General features: G+C 37.1%; 1 protein-coding gene across 1 annotated transcript in view; it reads right to left on the bottom strand.

The window, feature by feature from the left end:
- BMPR1B (bone morphogenetic protein receptor type 1B) overlaps window positions 1-12,402 on the bottom strand; it is a 216,414-nt gene that overhangs the window by 128,838 nt on the left and 75,174 nt on the right. The window contains exon 2 of the mRNA XM_081333254.1: window positions 6,516-6,594. The gene's annotated coding sequence lies outside the window, so the exon portion shown is untranslated. The remainder of the gene's footprint in view (window positions 1-6,515; window positions 6,595-12,402) is intronic.

Raw genomic sequence — 12,402 nt, 5'->3', positions numbered from 1 at the left:
AATCAATGATTCGGTCTTTGCTTTCAACCATAAACTTATGTCACTGTTTTCCAACCTTGGGAATTCTGGGAATCGAAGTACACATACCTTAAAGTTCCCATGGTTGAGAAACACTAACCTGTATGATGTCTTTGTAATTGTGTTTAACTCACAATTCCCAGGGAGCGTAACACTTCTCAGATATGTAATACAGCATATCTAGAGGACACCCAAAACTTACTCTTTTTTCCCATTTCCAGCAATGGGGTGAGCGCAGTTTCTCCATGACGCATCCGGCCCGTGGGCCAGCAGTTTGACACCCCTTAGAAGGAAGCACCTTTTGAGGTCATTTCCACATCTTATTACCGATTCTCCAATCTTCCTATTGATGAATTTTATCTAATAAACACCTGGAAACTTTCTGATGTGTTTGGACTGTATTTCTCAAAATTATTAAAAAAAAAGAAAAAGATCAGCCAGTTTCATTTAATGGTTAAAGGTGGTGTACTAAAAGTGGGGAGATTATAAGATCTAGTCTTGCCTTAGGGTTGTAAACCAACTCAATGATTTTGGGCCAAGCACTTTTTCTTAGCCCTAGGAAGAAGGCAAAGACAAACCACTTTCCAAATAAATGCCAGGATTTGTCCATGTAGCTGCCAAGGGAACATGCCCTTACCCCAAATATATATATATATATATATATATATATATATATATATATATATATATATATATATATATATATATATATATATATATATATATATATATATATATATATATATATATATATATATATATATATATATATATGAATCTTAGCTCATCTATAAGGCAGTAAGTTTGCTCTAGTATAATCCACAACCAATAGTTCTAAGTATCACCTGCGTAGACTTTCAGTATGTTATATTTGATTAATTTTCTCATATGAATCTTGCTGTAGCATTCATGAATGTTATTTCTCAGTATTTAATTAACACAACTCCACCTAAATACCTTCTTTTAATTCTCCACATGCTTGTACTTCCATTTTTCTTCCTTGCCCCTCCCTATCTTAGGGATTTAGTAGCTAAATATTAGTACCTACTACATTTCTTAAGTTGGCACCAAGAAAGAGTTTATAAACCACAATTCCTCAAAGGCTTCCTATTAATAATTAGCCAGATTTTTCCATTATAACGAAATCTCATTTCAAAGTGAAAGCAGCCTTCAAAAGCTTGCAACAGAATTCAGGTCGCTTTGCTTCTCCAACTTATTTGACTTTGCCAATGTATTTGACTTGCCAAATTTGATTTACCAGCAGAATATAAACATGGAAATCACATTTCAAAAGATTAGCAAACATCAATGCGCTGGCAAATGATTGCAGCTCAATAGCATGTGATGGAATATGGTTACTTTTTGCACACAATCAACTCTGGTCATTTGTTACAGTTTGCTAATTAACAATGTAGTGTGAAAAGCCAAAAAACAGATGATGGAAAACGAAGAAAGTGATTATGCATTGTCACCGGGAATGATGGCATAGTCAGCTAACCAGTACAGAAACTGATATGTAATTTTCCACGTCAAGGCACAGAGACAATGTGCTTGTTAATTAAAAGTCATACTTTATACCTTACACTTCTGGAAGCAGGGGGGTATGTAATAAATAACTAGAACTCACTGGTTTATTTCAGTCTTCAACAAAAGCAGGTCCTGCTTCAATGCTTTGGCACTAAGCAAAAGATATGTTGACCTTCAGGGTGGAGAAGACGTTTTTTAAACGTAAGGGTTTATGGTAACTTGATCTCGACCATAAAGGATATAGAAACATAACTGGATCTCTGCTCAGTGAAATGGTTATTCTCAAGGGGCAATTCATCTTCACAAATCAAAGTGCCTGCCTCCAAAGGGTATTCACAGCATCAATTTTTATCTTCCTGATTTTGGTATGGGTTGGATGCTTCATGAACAGAATATTTCTTCTACTTTCTCATATACATTTGGAAATACTTTACAATTAAATCTGAGATTAAACGTTTCATTTTTACACATTTTTTTCACTTTTAAATATGCTTCTAAAAGTTCACCTTTATTTTTTTTAAAATGAGATCCCCAAATGCTTGTCAGTTGCTAGTGATTATATATAGTGCTTTTACACCTTCAATTCTACGTGGGAAAAACCCGAATAACCAAAGATCCACATACAAACACCCGCGAAAACCTCAGAAAACACACACACACACACACACACACATATATATATATATAGATATACTACATTGGGCACAATCATTTAACTTTAAATCTTGCATCCTGTATTCATATTTTTGTTGCCCTGTACACCGCCCTGAGTCCTTCGGGAGAAGGGCGGTATATAAATCAAATATATATATATATATATATATATATATATATATATATATATATATATATATATATATATATATATATATATATATATATATATATATATATATATATATATATATATATATATATATATATATATATATATATATATATATATATATATATATATATATATATATATATATATATATATATATATATATATATATATATATATATATATACACACACATATATATCATACATATACATATATACATACATATATATACATATATATACATACATATACATATATATACATACATACATATATATACATACATACATACATACATACATACATACATACATACATACATACATATATATATATATATATATATATATATATATATATATATATATATATATATATATATAGGGAGACTCTCCCAAAAAATGCAAATGGGTATTGCTATCTCTGAGCCCAACTAAAGATTCAAGCAATATATGCACTAATTTAACCATGCAGGGATAATAAAAGAGTCTTTTCGTGACAAGTACAATGTGAATAATCATTTTTTTCTAACCCCGAGCACTATGCATTCCTGACAGGTCCTGGATGAAATTCTTTCACTTTTAAATTGTGTTTCATCAAGAATTATCCCAACCTTTACATAGTTCCAATTTGCTCATATGTTTAACCACTGTACAATATCACTTTTCACATGATAAAATACATCATATGATGCAGAGTATATATAATAAGATCATTAGCTTCATTTCTGTGCATTTTCTCTATATGCAGCTAGGCCTTGGGACAGTACGTATAAACAAAATCAGTCTATTAACATCTGAGGCAAAAGAAAAAAAATCCCACAAGAGCCTCACTCCTACTTAATAACAAAAATACAATATACAGGTAGGTAGTCTTCGATTTACAACAGTTCATGTAGTGACCATTCACAGTTACAAAGGCATTGAAAATTTTGATCATGTGATCAAAATTCAGATGCTTGGCAACTGATTCATTCTTATGACGGCTGCTATGTGATCACCTTTTGTGACCTTCTGACAAGCAAAGTCAATGGGAAGCCAGATTCACTTAACAACCCCCTTACTAACTTATCAACTACAGTGATTCACTTAACAACTTGTCAAGAAAAGTCGTAAAATGAGGCAAAGTCACTAACAATTTTTTCACTTAACAACATAAATGTTGGGCTCAACTGCTTTTCTAAGTCGAGGATTACTTGTAACTAACCATAATTCACAATGACATGCTATCCAGATAGTCTAAAATACTTGTACAATGAAGAGATTTTAAGTGGCTTTTCTCCCACTGTGTTATGGATACATGAATTTTATTAGCCTTAACCTTTGAGATAAGCCAGACATGTCAAACACAAGGCCCGGGGGCCGGATCCGGCCCGCGAAGTGGTTTCATGTGGCCCACGAAGCCATCCTGGAAACAGTGAGGAAACGGCCCCCTCTGCCTTGGCCCTGGCCCAGAGACCCTCCTTCTGCCAGAGACCCTCAAATCTGTCCCACTCCTGCCCAGGCCCCCATAGGCACCCTTGATGCGAACGATGTAGAGCTGGCCACGCCCACCCAGTAGGCCACACGCACTCTAGCCACGCCCACCCAGTAGGCCACGCCCACCCTGGCCATACTCACCCGGCCCCCTGAGGGCAACCGCAATGCTGATGCGGCCCTCAATGAAATTGAGTTTGACACCCCTGATATAAGCCTTTCTACAGAATGTATATTCCTTGAAACATCCTATAATATTAAGCCAGTTCATTTAGTGGCCATTCAAAGTTACAACAGTCCTGAAAAAAGGTATGACTATTTCTCATCCTTATGACCTCTGTAGCATCCCCATGGTCACGTGATCAAAATCTGGACGCTTGGCAACTGGCTCATATTTATGATGGCTGCTCTGTCTCAGGGTTGCGTGATTCCCCTTTTGTGGCCTTCTGACAAGCACAGTCAATGGGGAAGCCAAGTTCACTAAAAAACCATGTTACTATCTTAATAACTGCAGTCATTCACTTAACAACGGTGGCAAGAAAGGTCGTAAAACAGTGCAAAACTCACTTAACTAATGTCTCATTTAACAGAAATTTTGGGCTCAATTTTGGTCGTAAGTCAAGGATTACCTCGACTTTTTAAACATACATCTTTGTTTCTATCTAGCTCAGTGTTGGCAAACCTTTTAGGTTCAATGAGTCAAAAATTTGCAACATTTAACCTGATTCTGCTGGCATGTCACCTTACCCCTGAACAGAAGAGAAACATATTCATTTATTTAAAATATACTTAGAATCAAACTGTGTGTGGTGCTATGTATTATGTTTATTTATGTATTTAAGAAAATTTATATGGCTGCTCAACTCACACTCAGTGACTCTGGGTAGCTTAGAACAAAAAAAAACCCCAATTATATTGGGTATGATATTAACAAAATCTAAAGAAATGTCAAATAATTAAAAGTAAAATAAGTAAAACAAATTCATTTTCAGAGGATCTGCACATGTGTGTACCTCATTCTCATGTGGTGCCTGCAGCCTCCAAAAAGTGCACGAAAAAGGCTGCATGCTTTTGAAAATAGTTATTGTCATGTGTTGGTGAACCCTGGTATGTCACCCAAAATGTTGTGGCATGTGACCTCTGGCACATGTATCATAGACTTGCCATCACTGTTCTAGCTGATGCTTGCATTTTTCCAGCCAAGGTGTGTGGTGGCCTTTTACAAGGGTCTATTCCAGGGGTGTCAAACTCACAACATCACGTGACATGTTGTGATGTATTGTGACTTTATTCCCATTGGCGCAGTTTCAGCATGACGCATCCGGCCTGCAGGCCAGCAGTTTGACAACCCTGGTCTAGGATCTAGGACCGTGGTGGTAAAACAATGGCATGTGTGCCAGAGACAGCATTCAGAGCCCTCTCTGTGGGTCCACACGCCATCTCCCCAGTCCTGCCTCCCCCCACGGCCCCCTCACCAGCAGCCCCCCCCAGGAAAAGAGTCACCCCTGAGCGCAGCCTGTGCGGAGCAGTGCAGCCAAGGACAAGGCAGCAGGGCAGTGGGAAAAGACTCTGCCCTCGCATCCTGTTGTGTGCATGTGTGCAGTTGATGCTGCGGGGCGCGGGCAGAAGGCATGGCTGCCATGGTGCTGCTGGGCCGCCTGGGCGATCTGCGGCGGGCCGTGGAGGTGGTAAGTGGCCCTGCAGGCTGGGGGGGTGGGGGCTGGCGGCTGTACGGGGGCAGTGCGGGGTCAGGTTTGGGGCACTTGGTCTCTAAAAGGTTCGCCATCACTGGTCAAGGACAACTCGCTGCAGCCAACTCATCAGGACCAAGTAACCATGGCCAACTCGCTATGGCCAACCTGCCACAACCAACTTGCTACAGCCAATCCTCTGTGGGACACCTCATCATGGCCAGCTCACCACAGCACAACTCCCCACGAGACAAGAGTTACACTAATATCAAAGAAATGGTGGAACAGAATTGCTGAAGAAAGGATGCAAAACAAGGGACAAAATTAAATGTGAATGACAAAAATGTAAAAAAAGTTTTAATTATTTTAAATCAGAGGTCCCCAACCTTTTGAGCACCAACCTTTTTCGTTCTGTAAAGAAAGGTTTTTCCACGGACCGGAGAGTGTGTGGTTTTGTGTGCTGCCTGCATTCCATGGATGGGGCTTTGCTTGTTTGTGTGGACCGGTTGCTGACATGCATGGCCCAGTACCGGTCCACAGACCGGGGATTGGGGAGCCCTGTTTTAAATAATTTAAATTGTTGAATTGTGCCACAGTGAGTTGTCTCACTGTGGAGAGTTGGCCATGGCAAGTTGTCCTGTAGCAAGTTGGCCATGCTGAGCTGGCCATGGTGAATTGGCTGAGGTGAATTGGCACTGGCAATTGTCCCATTCCATCTGTATGCACCCAGTATATATGCTAAAGAACAACAATTGGTACTTGAAAGCAGAAGCTACGAAACTGTAGGCATAAGAAAATAAGTTCCAGCCAACAGAATGTTCATACAGTAATCCCATGAATGGAAACAACTGCAGTACACAACAAACCAACAAAAGGCAGCTTTGCTCACCCAAACAGTGGCATGCAATCACTCAGAGCTCTTCACTGTAGATGAAGAAGTGAAAACCAACAACGAAATAAAAAGTGGTTACATACCTTCACAATCTTTCCTTTAGCCAATTTCTACTGTGTCGCTAGAAGACTGTTCTCCTTAACCGCAAGAAGCCCTTTGAACCTAACAGATGAAAAGAACATAGGTTTAACCCCAATAAACAGAGGTAACATAAAACAATATTCCAAAACCAACTTAAAATCAAGTCCACAGTTGCTGTTGATTCCATTTCTTCACATGGGGAGGGGGTTGTCTTCCTCCTATTGGTCTATAAAGATTATTTCCAGGCACTTGCTCATTCCTTCATTTGCACGAGACTGGTCTGTGTTATTGTATACCTTGGAAATTACTTGGTGGCCAAGTCTCTCAGCTGCTCAGACAAAGGCATGAATTGGCTCGTTACCGGCCATTTTCCGCCAGGCTGGAAAATACCATTTGGCTGCCAGTTTTACAGAGGTTGTAGGGCCTTTTCCTGAAAACTCTGATCAGGCACAGAAGACTAATTATAAGACTCCTCTGAAGAAAGAAAACTATGTGGAGAAACAGGGAAGAGGGGAAAACAAGAAAGCAGAGGAGGTGGAGGCAAGTAGCCCTTCTCCAATTCTCTTCACAATGTCACATATATAAATATTATTAATTAGGCCCATAAAATCTAATTGATGTAAAATGCCACTGTCAACATGGCGAAAGGCTATATATATAAAATTCCACCTTTCCTTCCTCTCTGTTTTTTTTTTAGATACCTCACCAATTGAGAACTCAAAAGCTTATATGAACTGAAAGGCTTACACCATCTTTTCTGTCTCAAGGATTGATCCTTATGAAAATATTGATCATTTAGGGACTTTGCATGCTTTCTTCTAAGAACGATGATAGTTTTATTTTCCCCCAAAAAATGTTTGGGAAAGACCTTCTAGTCAGAGTTTTAAATAGCAACAACGTTTAGTGACCCAGAAAATTTCTTTGGTATTATATGCAAGATATGGATCCCTATTGGCCATTAAACCAAAAAAGATGTAGCCAGGATGATGTTGCAGATGGTTCCCGGTTGGAAAGCCGACAACCCAGATTTGAGACTTGAGTGTCACGTGACAAGGTGAGCACCCATCTTTGCCTAGCTCCTGCCCACCTAATAGTTCAAAAGCATGCAAATGCGAGTAGATAAATAAGTACCACATCACAAAGTGAAATTATACATAAATTTTATTAAGAATTTAATTGTAATACTTAAAATTAATACAGGGAGATTTTGACTTACATCAAGGGAACTGCTGATTGGAGATACAAATTACGTGTACTTTTATGGAGATAATGCATTGTTGTTGGCATAAAACCCCGGTGTAGTGGACTTTGATTGTGTTATGTAACAAAATATGGACCTCAAAATACAGTAAATGTATCAATTGTACTATTTGACAGGAAAAGCAGCTGAAAGATAGATATAAGTTCCAGAAAATTAGAAAACAGATACAGGTTGTCCTCAACATACAATAGTTCATTTAGTGACTGCTCAAAGTTACAACAGCATTGAAAAAAGTGACTTAGGACTGTTTTTCACACTTACAACTACTGCAGCATCCCCATGGTCAAGGATCAACATTCAGATGCTTGGCAACTGGCATGTATTTATGACTGTTGCAGTGTCCTGGGGTCATGTGATCACCATTTGCAACCTTCTGACAAGCAAATGGGGAAGCCAGATTCATTAACAATCATCTTATTAACTTAACTACCACAGTGATTCACTTAACAACTGTGGCAAAATAGGTCACAAAACAGGGCAAAACTCACTTAACAACTTTCTCACTTAGCAACAGAAATTTTGGGCTCAATGTGGTAGTAAGTCAAGGACTACCTGTATATTGGAAAAATATTGCTAAAAATGAGGAAACGCATAAACTATTTTTATGAATTGTGCCTGCTGGAAGAAAAGTATTTGTTATTATGTGACTTGTTGCACACAGTAATTGTCCAAAGAATTGAAATTGGCAATGTGTAAGAGCAGTCAATTGCACATTTTATAATGTGGGATAGTGTACCTGAAAGGAAATAGTTGAATGCAGCAGGAATTGTGCATGTAGTAGAATGAAAAGGGAGAGAGTTGCTGCTCAGGAGTGAATGGAGGCTGAATCAATGTTGACTGAATACCAAAATGGTCATTACAAAAGCAGCATGCTAAGTGGTTTAGTCATTTAGAGTGAACTCAATAAAACTGAATTGCAAAACAAGAATATTCAGCTGATGGTTTGAAAAGAAGGGACAAAACTGGAAAAAGTTGTAGTTGAATGGCGCTGACGCCTCTAAAAGAGACCGTTGAGAACAAAAGAACAAAAAGCAGTGTATAAACTATTGTACAGGCATGGTGGATGACAAGGATGTTTTACAAGGAGAGAAAGGAGTTATAAGAGCTGAAGCAGGAGCCATGGCAACTCACCTCAAGCAGAAACATAGAGTGAATAAAGTTTCATAAAGTAAAGAAGGATCAAAAATTCACTAACCCAAAAGAGAGCAGGAGAAAAAAAGATTTAAATCCTTTGTCTATATAAAATCTATGTCTGTTCACCAATGGTCTCCACTCTTTCCGGCTTGGTGGACCAGCAGAGGTGGTGGGGGACAGAAAGGGGATGGTTTCCCATGTGGTGCTTTAACAAATGCACCATTGCACATGCTCACCCACCACTTCTGCAGTCCAATTCCAAACGGGCTGTGGCCCGGCACTGGGTTATAGATAGGAGTTGGGAATCCCTGCTATAGACAATACAATCATAGGTGGCAAATGCAATCAGGTCCTAAACCCATTGAGTGAAAAGGGCCATACATTTATCTTTCCAACATCAGTCCTTCAGGCATAATAAGGGAATGTAGAATTCATTTATGCCGTCTAATTGTAAATTCCAAGTACTAGATATGTAGTAGAATATTATTGGCTGAGGAATTTAGCTTTTGTCACACAATTATATAATCAATACTTTCTCCCCAAATTTAGTGTTTAAAACACTGTAAAAACATGCGTTTTAAAGAAACATCACTCTTATTGCATCTCCAACAAAATGCTGCTTTTGACAATCCTTTTCTATAAAAATTCTATAAAAATGTAACAGAGTCCAATAAATTCTAATTATCTTTCATTGTATGTCATAATATATAGTGTATACTACACTGTAGGTATAAAAATTAAAACACTCTCCCATTGTCTGTGTACTATAACAACCCCTAATTCTTTATTACGCTCATTTCTTAGCATCTGCACATGAAATTTATTTATTGGTAACAACTATCAATGGAAATTTATAGTATTTTTTTAGTTTTAATGGATTTAGCAAGTTGTTCTAGTATCTCAAGTGTCTCAGAAGCTGAACATTCCACTGATCTAAAAATGTTCTTAACATATGTAACTATAAATATTGCCACTGGGTTAATCTGGTATAAAGTATTTATTACTTAACATAGAGTATTTTAATAATTTATGGCATTATAGAGATATAAATGTAGAGTCTGAGTATTCTTTACACACATGTAACTCTTAGTTATGTAGGGAAAGAAGATTAAGAGATAAGAAAAAAAAGATAAGAAGTAAACTGCAATGTCACTGCTAGTCAAATGTCAAGTTTTTAGGAGGTAGAAATATAAAAGAATAACAGAATAACAGAATTGGAAGGGACCTTGGCAGTCTTTAAGTCCAACCCCCTGTTCAAGTAGGAGACCCTGCACCATTTCAGACAAATGCCATCCAATCTCTTCTTAAAAACCTCCAATGATGGAAAATCAGGTTAAAATACTATAAGAATTCTAAATGTTTTTAAACAGAGCCAATAGTTAAAGACACTGGATTACAAGGTGAGAGGCTGTAAATTCTAGCCCTGATTTAGGCACGAAAATCAGCTGGGTGATCAGTCACTTTCTTAGCCCCAAGAAGAAAGTAGTGTTCCTGTAGTTATCAGGAGTCATGTTGGACTTGATGGGCCATTACACAAAACAATACACGACTTAACAAATGTAAACAAAACACATGATTTAAATTAGATGTAAGTTTCTGGAACATCTCTGATACAATACTGCTCGTTGTACTAAATACAGCCTTCCAAGTTGCATTTAATTTCAAAAACAGTTGAGAGATCCATGCAGAGTAAGTTTTAATATGTCAGTTGAACCTGCAATTTATTAACCTGTGATGCATTTAGATGTTCCTTATATTAATATCCTTTTTACAAATTACAGAACCTGTTCAAAGTATTCTGACTCATCATTTTGCCTAGTTAAAAGCTAGGCTTCTATGATCTCACTGTCAGAAAAGCTGCCATATTCTGTAACATAAAACATCTAACAAGTACACAGCAGCTGTTCATACTTGCTAGGAAAGTATGTTATAGCAATGATGTCATGGAAAAAAATCTGGAATTGATTAAAATGTATCAGACAGCCAAGCTATTCAATCTCTTAAACAATACGTGTTCACATATTCCACCATCTGCATTACAGCTCAGGGCAGTGAAGAATAGTTCCCTTTAAAAGATGATCATTGGAGAGAGGGCAATTGTCATGCTTTAGTAGTTTTATTTAATAAAACTCTGCTTGTAACCAGATAGTAATAAATATGCAAAGCTAGAAGACTCATAACTGTTAAACGGGTGGCTTGACATTCATCATCCACTCAAGAAAAAAAAGGCCAACCTTTCAACTTTTAACAACACATGCATGTATTACATGTTTATAGCAATGCATGAAGCTTCTAATAAAAAGCTTCCAATAAAAGCTGGTTAAATACTGGGAATAAAAATGTTTAGAATAGAGACAGAATTAATTGATTTGCCCAGTTTGAAAATTCTAACTTTTGAATTTCTGATCCTGCTTATTTACTACATGAGTTGTTTACTGTTTCAATTTATGAAACGAACCACTTTAACACTTAGCTTTGCTTACATCAAGAAAAAGCCCAAGGTTGGTTTGAAAAGCTATCATATTTATTGCTTTTCAAGTAAGTTTTATTATTTTAAAATTTTATGGATATCTTTATGTATTTGCAAATGTATTGAAGGCTCTTCTCCTTTCCAGTGTCTTTTCAGTCTACAGGTGTTCAACAAATAAAGAAAATAATGACAAACAAACACAACTGGTATTTTATGAACTTGAGGGGGAAAAAATTGAAGCTATTCTTGCTTAGTTCTTTAAGACTGAAGACTAGATCTGGCTATAAAGAAATTAACCAATTAATACATTCTCCTGAGCAGACTGCAAGAAATCAAGCTATAACCAAATTGCAAGCGTATTGAATCAATAAAAGTAATTCTACAGAATCTGTTTTAAGGTGTAATACAATTCTTCTGTCAAAGTCAGCAAAACTGAGATCATTATCCATGAGGAAAATCTGTATCAATTATCACATTACATCTAGTACAGCTGAGGTTAATATCCAGCTGAGAAGCTATATTTCTTAAAGTTTCTCTCAGCCAATATTCATCAGCCTTCAAGAGACAGAAAATGATAAGTAGATGTAAACAGGATTCCTAGCTAGAGAATACTCAACTGGGAGTCAATTAACATTAGCAAGATCGTTGAAATGATATGACATACTAAAGAGTAGGAAATCTCTCCAGACCCTTAGACTAAGAATATTTCCAGTTTCTTTACCATATGTGAGCAAAAGCAATCTATCAGGAAAATGGTTGGAAGAAAAAAAGACTGGCAGATCTAGGAAGTTCAAAAGAGCTACTAATCACTCATTGACTTCTGCCAAGAGGGTATTTTTTAAGTGTGTTAGGAATATAATTCCTAGGATTCCAAATAAATTGCAATTCTAACACATCTAGCGAGTGTCATGGAGGGAAAAGATATTCTGCACAAAGTTCATGTGACAGAGTTATCTCAACGTTCTTGTCTACTCTGCATAAATATGTAATTGTAATGTGGTACAAATACAGCCTTGAAAAATTA

The sequence above is a fragment of the Vipera berus genome (assembly GCF_964194415.1).
Source record: "Vipera berus genome assembly, chromosome: 7".
Taxonomy (NCBI): Eukaryota; Metazoa; Chordata; class Lepidosauria; order Squamata; family Viperidae; genus Vipera; species Vipera berus.
The sequence above is the reverse complement of the archived record's forward strand: the minus strand, read 5'-3'. Positions and strand labels throughout refer to the sequence as shown.